Below are 13151 nucleotides of genomic sequence, written 5' to 3'. Positions count from 1 at the left end.
ATCCAGCAGGTGACTAAGTAAAGCTGGGATACCTTCTGTGTAAAGGTGAACAAAAATTATAGAAGAAGGCAGCAAGGAACTTAATTTGTCTCAACCTTGGTGCTAGTTGGAAGGAAAAATATGAACAGTACCTTTCCTGAGAATTCATAACCACAAGGCCCTCTGGATTCTCAGTCCAAATTAACACTACCTGTGTGGTCCAAAGTAATCTTAACTGGGCAATTTGAAAGTGGTAATTGGTCGTGCCTGCCTCCAGGTGGTTTCTAGAAGAAAATGCAGCCCTCGAATGCCTCCATTCCCACAGGTAAAGTCCCAAGGCAAATGAGCAGCCCCACTCAAAAATTATAAGATAGACAAAGAAATGAGGCATCTGAGTGACAAGGGACAAAAAGACACAGAAGCAAGCTGATCCTTAAATACTGAAGATGTTGACCTTGTCACACAGACTAATGAAATAACATTTTGATTAATGAACTAAAACAAGTTTGGAAGTAAGAGATGGCAGCAACCCAGCAGATTTGGAGGTTGTGGGGAGCCTATTTGAGTTAGAAAGGAAGAATAACAGATTTGAAGTGAAAACTTAAAGTAGAGAAATTGAAGGGGTACTAGTAAATTGGAAGGTAGTTCTCAATAAATTATCCAGAGTGCAGTTCAAAGAAGGAAGAATGGAAAACAGCAAAGAAGTTGAGATACGCACAGTAGAGGACATGAGAATGAGAACTGATGTACATTATTTAGAACCTCCCAGAGGAGGTAAAAGGAAGAGGCAATATCCAAAGAGAGACTAGCAGATAAATTTTCAGATTTGGTGGAAGGCAATAAACAGAATTAGGAATCCCAATGAATTCCAAGCAAGACAGAAAACAGCTCCGATCTAGAGACAAAGTAAAATTCAGAAAAATTAAGATCTTGAGCAGCCAGAGAAAATACAAACAGCCCAGATGGATGACTTCCCAGCATGGACAATAAAGGCCAGAAAACTCGAGTTCTTACCCTTTATCCTGTTAAGAACAAAAGAACTGTTATGGAAATTGACACCGAGGGACACTTTTCTGAGAAATGGGGCTAACAAACCATTTTCAGACAAAAGCTGTTTGCTACTCAGAAAAGGTAATTCTACAGGATGTCCTTGAGGCAGAGAGAAAATAATCTCATGAAGTCATATTCATAAGGGTCGCTGAACAAAGATACTGGTAAATAATGCTGGTGAAAAGTAAGTGAGCATTAACTAAAAGTGATAGGTGATTTTGGGAGGGAAATAGTGACCAGAATTAAATACTGGACAATAGCATGTAAGCTGGGGTGATTAGAACACTAGTTTTCATGTTATATTCAGGAGGAAAGTAAAGATACTGATCAACTTAAGACTTGTGAAACTAAATACCCATATTAGCTAGTATAACCGCTAAAGAATAAAGCGTTAAACCTCCCAACAAGCAAAGAAGAATAAGAGGAGGGTGGGGGAGTTAAAACTCTAGGTGCTACCCAGGGTACCAGTCACAGGAGTTGGAGAGCCTGCCTCTCTATCACAGTACTGGGACATAGTACGTGGCTTATGAAGTACATGTATATAGAAGAAGTTAAGTGTAAGAAAGGGCAAAGAACAGATGACAATTTCCATTAAAGTGAAATTAAAATTAAAAAAATTTTTTGCTGGCTGGTAGGTGAGTCGGTCAGCTTAAAGATAAATGGTCAAGACAATATTTTCGCATCTTGGTGACGGAATTGCCTGCCGACTCCTTGAATACAAAGTCTGAGTAGCACACCGTATTCCAACAGGGCTTGACCTGTTACAGGACTGGGCTAAGGCTGCAGGCTGCCCTTTGACATGAGGAAGCTGTACCTTTTTTGCAGGACAACTGGCTTTGGTGCAGAAGAGGACCAAAGGGAGCACTGGGCAAGCTCATCCCTGAGTCATGCGTCATTTCCTGGGCTCTAAAATGGAGTTTTTTGGATTGTTGGTGATATGTCACTGTGACACACATTTGCCATAGACATTTCTTGTGATCCACATAAATAAAGTGTCTGCACCTGCGATGTGATGCATAGAGATGATATGGGACCAAGATGTGCTATCTGATACCATAGTCAAGTACCTGTTGCTTTAATCCATTATTTCTTTTCTCTTTGTTGGGGTTAGTGCTCCTGAAATCTAGCTTACGGATTTTTGAAATGATAGAGTAATTACATCATCTGTGTGACTATGTATGTATGTATGTATAGTCAGGCTCTGAAACCAGACTTTCTGAGTTCAAGTCCTTATGTTGTTTCTTAGCTGTGAGATTTGGGCAAATTTTTTAAGCTTTTGGTGCCTATCATTATATGTAACCTGGGAATAATAATATCTACACACAGGGTCATTATGAAGATTGAATGAAATAATGAATGTAATTGCACTTACAACAGTGGGAGTGTCTGGCACATAGAATATTGTATTGCATCAATCACCAGGTATTTCTGTATATATGCATATATAATTAATGCTTAGTTATATGATTACCCTGCTCAGTTATTGCATCCCAGTACTTCAGGGATGATTTCAAGGGCATCCGAAAATAAAAGCAAGTTGTGTACATGTGCAGCCCCTGGTCTAGGAGAGGGTAGCATTAGTCCCTCCCTCAGTGGGAAGTTATGACTTTGGTCCAGGCCCTGTTCTAAGTTCTTAAATGTTAGGACTGTTACGAATGAACCTTGCAGGAATTAATATTAAGGGCTTAGAGACTGCTTTGTTGCAGGCCCAGGTGGATGTATCCTTAAGGCTGGTAGTGCTTGTGATAATCACGCATCGATGTCTCAGAACCAGGATGGGAATCACAAGATACCAAGGTTTTTCTGTATGTGAAACCCGGAGAGTTGAAGGAGTCTTCATGCAGAGCCCATGAGAAATAGGAAGGGATTTAGGTGAATGAAAGAATGAATAAAATCTATATATATTACTATGTGCTAGGCCCTATACTGGTGATAGAAATCTAGTGAGCACATACCCTTGTTCTCAAGGAACTCGTGAAACTACTTCACCCTGAGGGCAGAGTTTTAAGCAGTGAAGTGACCAGATGACTAGCCACAGAGAAACAGTATGGAGGGGTAAAGACAAGATGAACAGTTAGAGGAAGCTGCAAGATTCTAGGCAGGAGATGATGCTTAGATTAGAGCAAACGTTTATCAATTTCACGTCTTTTCAGTATTGGTGGCAATAGCTAAATATTTAGAGCAAACTGTAAGACGTTAAGGCTTTGAATACATCGACATTTAATCTTTACATCAACCCTATAAGGAGGGGAATGACATGAATATATATAATAGCAAGTATTTGGGGGCCAAGCTTTGTGTTAAAGGTTTCACATGCATTATTTCTGTTCAGTATCTACTACAACTCTGATTATTCCTCTTACAGATGAAGAAATCCTGGAGCTGTTAAGTAAATTGTCCTGGGTTACACACGGTGACAAAGGTCAGACTGACCAGATTTGTTTGATTCTAAATCTTGCTTTTCTTAAACTAAGGTAAAATTGACACATAACGTATTTGTTTCATAATGAACAACATGATTCTATATTTGTATACATTGAGAAATGATCCCCGAATAACACAATAAGTCGAGTTAATACTCATCATTATTCATAGTTATAAAAATTTTTTTGTGTGATGAGAACTCTTAAGATCTATTTTCTGCAGTTTTCAAATATGCAGTACAAAATTACTATCAACTGACAGGTTAGCCTATAGGTCATACTTAAAACTATTGGAGTATGAGAGCTGGCCAGAGTGTTAGTGTGAGCAGAGTGGAGGGCTTAGGTTCGAACCCTGGTAGTGGACATCAATATTGAACAAGGGAGAGGAGATCCAACTAGTGACTAAAAAAGGACGAAAGGAGTCTGGCTCTGGTGGTGTCACTAGGGGACTGTCTGGCTTAAGGGCACTTTTTCTCTCCAAGTCCGCATGACTCTTTGCCAGTGCAAAGAGAACTAGCCACAGAGTAGAATGTGCTTTGATCTGTTTCATCTTTGGATGATATGCTTGTTTTCCTTCTGATCTCCCCATACTGTTCGTTTGGATCTTGTTCTGGGGTCTGAGGTCTGGAAACCTAGAGAGCATAGATTCAGTCTTGTTCAAACTCTCCTTCAGGTATAAAACTAAGATTCAGTATCCTGAAGGACCACTTTATCAACTGGGCAAAATGGGCCATAGCTCAGATTCTTCCTATTATCAGGCTTGTGCCTGACTGTCCTGTCTCTTCTTCCTACTGTCTGGCTTGTGGCTTGATTCCTGTCGTTTTACTTTCCTCTCCATCTCTTCTACACCTCTAGTTGCTGCTGATCCAGACCAGCCCTGGCCAGCAGCCTGTCAAGAACCAAAAATTTCTGGTTTTATATCTACCTGCTTAAAAGTTTGTTCCTCTGAGTGGTGAACATAGCCACCAGGGCAGAGCTACATGCAGGGCATATTACACACTAACTGATGGAAGGAAGTCACTTTATGCAAGGCTGGTCCTGCAAGCCAGTCTTCCTGCAGAACAGATTGCCAGCTCGCTCAGGGCAGAAACTGGAAGATTGGCAGAACTGACCTGAGAACACACATCCCCTTTATTCATTCTTTCCCTTCATGTCCCTGTGGCTCGCTGTGGTTCCAGCAGACCTGTTTGCCCTATCACCCCATGCTTTCATAGGAGCAGTGCAGGCTGGAGACTTGTCCTTACAGAGCAGTTGTCGACCTATGAGATAATACAAGTGAAACACCAAGCACAGAGCCTGGCAGATGTGGAGTGTGTGAGCACAGGGCATCCACCAGTGACGTAAGAGGTAATAAATGGGTGCCCTCTGCTGGCAGAGCCCCTCACTGCCAGGGGCCCCCTGGCAAGAGGGCGTGCATACTTAGTAGCTCATAGCCTAACCCCACCCTGCCACTTAAAGTTGATTAAAAAAAAAAAACTTAGATTATATTGACTTTTTTTTTTTTTTTTGCAAAATTTAATACAGATTATAGGTAAAATTCCTCACCTTTGTATGTCATTCCTCAGGAATACTGATCTGTTGCGTTTCTTTCCAGATATATTTCTATGTGTGTTTAATTCCATTAGAAATATGTATGTTGGATAATCTATGCATGCTGTATATATTGCTCTCTAATTTTTTACCTATTAAAAGTAGGTCATGAACATAGTTCTCCTGCACATAGGCCTACCTTATTTTCCCCAGGATTGCCTAGTTTGCTGCTCTCAGTCTGCCATAATGTCATTTAGACCCTAGCATATTCCTGCATCTGCGCCGTTTTTGTTTGTGTATGGCTAACATGGAACCCAACAGCCCATTTCCTCAGGAGGCTGGGAAGTACAGAACGTTTAGCTAGTGCCCATGATCCTGTGGTTAGAATGAGCAAAAATCCCTGCTGCCCACCACCTTCTCCAGGGTTCAGCCTATCAACCTCCTCACCCCACCCTCTAGGGGATTTGAGAATAAGCTTCCTACTGCTCTGTTCCCCTGGGCAGAGATGCTAAGCATCACACCCTCCCCTTCCCTCATAACACACCATGGGGAATTTTGGCTTTTTCATTCATATTTCATTTGAAGATGGGTTCTGTCTGTCATCTCCAGGTGTGATGTGAGTGCAAAGACAGGAAGCGGAACACAGTTGGCTTTAAGTTCTTGCCAGACATTTGAAAGCTGCAACCTGCATCTGACTTGTTACTGAAGGAATTCCTAGGGAGGTCCCTGGCTCAACCTGAGTCTCACTGTGTCTACTCCGTACTTTTGAGAAGTCAGGCCCCAAGCTCCTCTTTCTTGGTCTGGTTAATGTCTGACTGGGCACTTGGTAACTCGGTTCTGACTTCGTCTTTACTTCTGGAGGTCTGGTGACTCTTATTCTAGTGATGGTTACCTCATTGCTAGTGGCTTTGTAACTTGCATTCTACATAGTGTCACTTCAGCTGTACTTTTCTAAAGTGGAATCCTGACTCCATTAATATTTCATTCTTCTTGCAAATATTTGTTGTACAGATGCTAGGGCCAAAGGCCAGTCCTATCTTTGAGGAGCTCCCATTACAGGGATGGAGACATTAAACTGATAAGTTAATGAGGCGCGTATTATTATAATACCTTTCGTACTAGAAGAGAGGTGAATGCTGCTGGGAGGGAGGGCCAGGCTTCACTGAGGTGATATTTTGGTTTGAAAGGATATCTAGGATTCCACCAGTTTTGTAGGAAATACAGAGAGTGGAGGAAATGTTAAACCATACCAAGGAATGGAATTAGCAAAATATGGGGTTAGGTGCAGTGATTACAAAACCAATGAACCAGTTTTTTAATTGAACTAATTGCAAGAAATAAAAAAAATGGAAGGGTACCTACAGATTTCAAGAAAAACATCAGCCCATCTCAATGCGTAGGTCTTATTTAATGCTGAGATAAAGATGATATTTTAAGAGATAATGGAATGTTTGAACACTGGATACTTGATATTACTATGGGATTATTATTTTTTAGATGTGACAGTGGTATTGTGGGTTTTAATTCCTTTTCAGTGTGAGCAATGTGATGAAATTTTAGTGGATGAAATGTTAGGAAATTTGCTTCTCAGTGTGGGGCAAGAGTAGATGAGATATAAATGAAACAGGATTGGTGTGAGCTCATTGAAGGTTCTTTGTGGGTATATGGAGGTTTAGCATAATATTCTTTGATTTTTATGTATATTTGGAATTCCCCATAATACTTTTTTTTTTAACAAATGCTGAAAAAACTATTTGAGAGCTCATCATTGGAAGTAGTTGTGGCACAGGGCCACGTCGATAGCGGCAGGAAATGGGACTAGGACGAGGGGCAGGTGGTGATGGTGGTTGGGTTATGGGGTTCTTTTCTGCCATACACATGCCAATGTGTTGCAAACCACCTTGGAGACCTGAGGTTCTGTGGTGGTACCTCCGGAGCAGCCACAAGGTTGGGAGAGCAGAGGGAACACCAGGCCACCTATGCATTTGAGCAAGAACAGCTTTGCTTCTAGCTGTTTTATTAAATTGGGCTTCTGGGTAATACCTCATTTACAAACAGGATTCTGAGGCTTTAAAACATTTCTCTAACCATTGGGGAATAATGGAATATTTTAAAGACTGTCACTTGAGCTGTAGGGCACATTGGAGGTAGGGAAAATGGCTTAAGAAACTATTGTGATATCACAAATGAATGAGAAATTCCTTTTGAGAGGAATTTAGCTAATAAAGATTTGGTCTGGGAGGTAAACCTTTTATGAGACTATTTGTATAGTAATTGTTTCCCAGGCCACAATCCTGAGAGGGACAACAAAGAGGGTGTGGAAATACTCTCACTCCTTAGCAACAGTCTCTGAACGCCTCTAGCGTGCAGGCTGGACCAGCTCCCTCTCCCAGCCCATTCTTGGCAGAGTGCCAGGAGAACTCGGGTCCTCTTGCGGGGGCCTCAGCATCCCGGACCAGTCTCGGGTCTGGTCCTCCTGCGCACCATGACTCAGGGAGGGAGGTGGAGAATGAATCCAGTTACTCGGGCTCCTGGTGACCACTCCATTGTCGCGCCCCCTGGCTCACCTACAGCTGCCTCTGATAGCCCCACTGCATCTGCTTGACAGCACTCCAGGTTCCCACAGCAGTTGGAACTCCAGTCTGCAGCACCCAACAGGTAACCACCCTTTCTTCCCGTATCTCCACAACTTAGGAGGTTGTCTCCCTGGGAAAATCCACCTCCCCTCCAGTTACTCTCCCCTGGGGCCTAATGTCTCCCTGACCCCTGTGCCTTTAAGCCACACACCCTTGCAGCAAGTGGCCTGTGGCTCATGAAAATAAGCTATTAACATTGCAGACTTACAGGTGAAATGGTCTAGGTTCATCCTTCACAGGTCTCCACCTCTCCATCCTGGTTTGGCCTGGTTTCTGATGGTTTGGCTTTGTGGGTTTTTAAGAAAAAAAAACAACCCTTGCCCTTCTGACTTGATGCTTGACTGAGGCCTCCTTAGTTCTTTCTGTATTCATCAAGACAGTTCTTAACTTTCTTGAATTATGGAACTTCTTGAGAACCTGATGATATTTGTGTACCTTCTCCAGAAAAAGTACACACACACAGTATTTGCCTACATTTTCAGAGTTTCTAGAATTTTAAATCTGTGCTCAATTGTCTTGGAAGTCTTTTGATGGTGGTGGTGATTGATAAAAATGCAGTGTTTTTGGCTCTGCCCCAGACCTATTAAGTCAGAATTTCTGGCAGTAGAGTTTAGGAATGAGCAATTTAAACAATCTCCCTGGAAATCTTAGGTACACTCAAATTCGAGATATACTGCTCTCAAATATCAGCTTATCTTCACAGTCTTTCTCATCTTCCCCTCCCAGCCACTTAACTATGGTCACAGGGGTTCAAACTGGAGTCCTGGTCCTTATCCAGAGAAAACTACTTTCCTGTAGGGCTGTAGTGAGGGCCCTCCATGGAGAAGTTCTAGAGTCGGACCATGGGGTCAAGTGTCTTTCATCTTCAAGCTTAGTTCTGAATTTAGAGAGCCACATTTCCCTCCTGTTACCCACCTTTGGTCTGTTCTTCCTGAGCTCTCCTTTCCCTGGTCTAGAGTGGAGCCCCCGCTGCTCTGGAGAGGCAGATTCACATCCAGAGGAAAATGACCTGTGCACGTTTGCCTCGTCTCGGTCACAGTGTCCCTGAAGGTAGCCAGAGGTTCCAAGAGAGGCAGCCATGTAAGTGGGGTAGAGGGATACAATAACAGGTTTGCAGAGTCAAGTCTCTATGCCAGCAGTCCAGCCATATCCTTGAGGTTCAAAGCTGATGACACAGCAGAGAAGGGCATTGGGTGACTGCCTTTTGATTCTTTTCACTGGCCATAAAATTTTTAAAGATGTAATAATTGAAAACAATTTGGAAAGTACAGAAAGTTTTTTTTGTAAGCAGAAGATTAATCAATCATAATCTTGGGTCCTGTCATCCAGAGGCAACCACTAAACACTGGCATCCTTTCATCCAGTGTTTTCTATAAAAAAGAATAACAGAACTTGTTCAATATAAGCAATACAGTTACCGCTTCTGTCTAACATTGTTTTATAACATTTCCCAGTTAATTCTTAAAGGCCACAGTCCACAGTCTTTTTTCATGGTGGCATGATATTTAATCAAATGGATGTACCATTATTCAACTTTTGCTCAGTTGTGGGGTACTTAGGTGTAATACTTATGTATATTATTATAAAAATGCTGTAATAAACATCTCTGTGCCTAGATCTTTGTCATCTGGATTATTTCCTTAAAAGAGGATTTGCTGAATCAAAAGTTAGGAACATTTTTAAGGCTCTTGATATACTATACTGAACTATTTTCCAGAAATATGAGCTCAGTGGGACTTAACCATACTTAGATGTTGTACTACCTACAAAAAAGTACTTCGAAGTGTTTGTGCACAGCAGGATATTACAGTGAAGGATGGTAAATAGGGTTGAGGGGAGGGGATAGATGGAAGCACCCCTTTTCTCCCTGAGGAGGAGGGGTCTGTTTTGTGAATACCAGGAGCCCAGCCTTTCAATGCTGAACCACATCCTCTCAGAGACATTAGGATGAGTGAAAATTGTGACAGAGTTTTGGACTATGAGCCCCAATCCAGTTTGCCATTGGTATTCTAAACTCCCAGGAGACTTGCTTCCTTTGTTCTTGTTCTTTCTGCCATGACTACTGTTACTTCCCCTCTGCTAAGACGACTATCTTTTCCCCACGTTGTTCCTGCCTTGAAATTGAAATAAAATTTTCTTCCTTTGGTAAATAGAAATTCTTGTTGGCTGGCTCTGGATCCTCAGCTCTGTGACCACCCCCATCCCCCATCCTCCTGCCCCTGCTCAAGTGTGGCTTTACTCTTGAACATGACCATTAGTAATATTTTTTGGATCTGTCTCCCCGAACAAGGGAAGCAAGAATAACAAGTGGGAGTGCATCAAACTAAAAAGCTTCTGTACAGCAAATGAAACCACAAAAGGAAAAGGCAACCTACAGTATGGGAGAATGTATTTGCAAATGATAGATCCAATAAGGGTCTAACATCCAAAATATATAAAAAACTCATGTGATTCAACACCAAAAAAACAAATAACTCAGTTAAAAAATGGGCAGAGGACCTGAGTAGACATTTTTTCAGTGAAGACATACAGACGGCCAACAGATATGGAAAGATACTCAGCATCGTTAATCATCAGGGAAATGCAAATCAAAACCACAATGAGATGTCACCTCACACCCGTCAGAATGACTAATATCAACAAGACAAGAAATAACAAGTGTTGGCAAAGATGTGGAGAAAAGGGAATCCTTGTATACTGCTGTGGGGATTGCAATTGGAGCAGCCACTATGGAAAGCATTATGAAGGTTTCTCAAAAAACCCAAAAATAGAAATACCATATGACCCAGCAATTCCACCTCTGGGAATTTACCCAAAGAAAACAAAATCACTGATCTAAAAAGATACATGTATTCTTATGTTTATTGCAGCATTATTTACAGTAGCCGAAATACGGAGACAACCTAAATATCCATCAGTAGATGATTGGATAAAGAAGAGGTGGTACATATATACAATGGAATAGTACATTGTAAATATATAGTAAATATGACATATTTACTCAGCTATAGAAAAGAATGAAATCTTGCTATTTGCAACAACATGGATGGACCTAGAAGGTATTATGCTAAGTGAAATAAGTCAGACAAAGACAATTACTAGATGATTTTACTTATAAGTGGAATCCTAAGAAAGAAATGAACAAAACTGAAATAGACTCATAAGCACACAGAACTGGGGTTGCAATGGAGGAGGATAATAGAGAAATGGGGGAAATAGATGAAGGGGGAAAATAGAATTTGATATCTTGATCTGGTTAATGGTTACATGAGTGTGTACACATGTCAGAATTCATTAAGCTGTACACTAAAATGTGTGCATTTTACTGTGTATACCTCAATATGAAAAAAAAAATCAGCAACAGGCTATCACTAGGCATCCACCAGAATGACTAAGAATCAAAATTCTGAGCATGCCAAGATGTTGGCTAGAATAGTTGCATTGAAAATCCTCCTGTCATTGGTGGAAGTGCTTATTAATACAGCCACTTTGAAACAGTTTGGCATTAAAGACACTCAAACCCTCTTACCTACCATTTCACTCCCAGCAATGCATACTCACATGCATCAAGAAACGTTTATAAAAATGTTTTTAACAGCACGATTCATAAACGGTAACTGGAAACAAACCTTTTAACCCCATTTCAACATCCATAAAAAAAAAGAAAAGTGGCCTTACTTTCAGTTTCTTACAGTTCCCTCTATTCAAGAACATGTCCCCCAGAGATGGGGCTGGGCAAGACTCTCATGCAAATAGAACTCCAGAGTGTCCTGTCTCATCCCGGATTTCCTGAGGTGCATTTGCACATTAGGCTCCCCCCTTTTGCCCACTACACCGCAATTAGTAAATGAACACTTCGCTGAAATTTCTTACTGGAGAAACAGGCATAACTGGTCAATATTATAAAAAATAACCACTTAAGGTCTTATTTGGTTCTTAGGGCTTACAGCAAATTAAGAAACATTTATTTAAGAAAAAATCTTCTTGGTAAGAACAGCAAGAGACTGTGGCTTTTGAACCATGACCTGCTCAGCCTGAAGAAAACTCCATCCCAGTCACCCCGTAAAGGACAGAATGCTCCCTCTTTCCCTGGCGCTCTGTCCAGGGCATTGATATCTCTCCAGGGGGAACAGACACCAGCATTTCTCATCCACACCAGCTATTTGTTGCAGAGGCTAAGTTCCCAGCAAGTGCAGCTGACTGGTTGGGACAGGCTTTATTTCAGATGCCACCTGCTGAGAACACGGGCGGGCCTCACTTCCAAACTGTAGGGCAACCTTGGGTTTGGCAGTGAATTTTTAGAAAGGACACCAAAAGCATGAGCAAAAAATAAATTTCTTAGTTTAGGTTGCCGTAACAAAATACCATAGACCAGTTGGCTTAAACAATAGAAATTTCTCTTCTGGAGGCTGGAATTCCAAGATGAGAGTGCCCGCGTGGCTAACTTCTGCGGAGGGCTCTCTTCCTGGCCTGCGGAGGGCTGCCTTCTCCCTGCGTCCTCACAGAGAGGACAGAAGGGGAAGGCAAGCTGTCCTGTGTTGCTTCTTACAAGGACACTAACCCCATTTGAGGGTCCTTGTCTCATGACCTCATCTAGATCTCATTATCTCCTAAGGGCGGGCCCCATCTACCAATGCCATTATACTAGGAGTTAGAGCCTCAACATATGAATTTTGCAGACGGTGGTGGGAAACAAAACTTAGTCTATAGTATAGGTAAATTAGACTTCATCAAAATTAAAAACTTGTGCATCGCTTCTTGGCCTTTTGGCCAAGATCAAGTGTAGTATCTGTTCTTATCAGTTTAATATCTGATACGTCCTCTATCCGAGGACAATATATTAAATGGATTTTTGGAGTAGGGAGATGGAATAGGAGCTTGCTCCGTCCACTCCACGCATCGACCTGGTATTGCAGTACTTCCGGGAATGGTGCACCCTCTCCAGGGGGGAATAAAAAAAAAAACCTTGTGCATCAAAGGACGTTATGAAAAGAAGGAAAAGACAACTTATTGAATAGGAGAAATATTTGAAAACCACATCTGTTAAAGGCCATATCTAGAATATAAAAAGAGCACAAGTCAATAATAAAAACAAATAATTAATAATGGGCATTCAATTGGGATATACATTTTCTCCAAAGAAGATATACAAATGGTCAATAAACACATGAAAAGATGATTGACATGTTTACTCATCAGGAAAATGCAAATCAAAATCACAATGCGACACCCCTTCACATTCCCTATGATGTTTATAATAATAAAAGATAATAAGTGTTGGTGAGGATTTGAGGAAATTGGAATCCTCATATATTCATTTCCACTGCTGGTGGGAATGTAAAGTCATGCAGACACTTTGGAAAATGCTGGCAGCTCCTCAAAAGGTTAAACAAAGAGTTTCTGTATGACGCATCAATTCCACTCCTAGAGAATTGAAAATATGTGTTCATTAATGTGTACATGAATCTTCATAACAACATTATTCATAATAGTTAAAAGGTAAAAACAATCCAATGTCCAACAACTGATGAAT

General features: G+C 41.2%; 1 non-coding gene across 1 annotated transcript; it reads left to right on the top strand.

Moving 5' to 3' along the window:
• Positions 1–12368: 12368 nt before the first annotated feature.
• On the top strand, positions 12369–12559 carry LOC118909766 (U2 spliceosomal RNA). The gene has a single exon (XR_005023735.2). It is a non-coding gene; the product is annotated as a U2 spliceosomal RNA (small nuclear RNA).
• The last annotated feature ends 592 nt before the right edge of the window (positions 12560–13151 follow it).

This window comes from Manis pentadactyla, chromosome 9 (assembly GCF_030020395.1).
Source record: "Manis pentadactyla isolate mManPen7 chromosome 9, mManPen7.hap1, whole genome shotgun sequence".
Classification (NCBI taxonomy): Eukaryota; Metazoa; Chordata; class Mammalia; order Pholidota; family Manidae; genus Manis; species Manis pentadactyla.
This window is presented reverse-complemented; position numbering and strand designations above follow the sequence as displayed.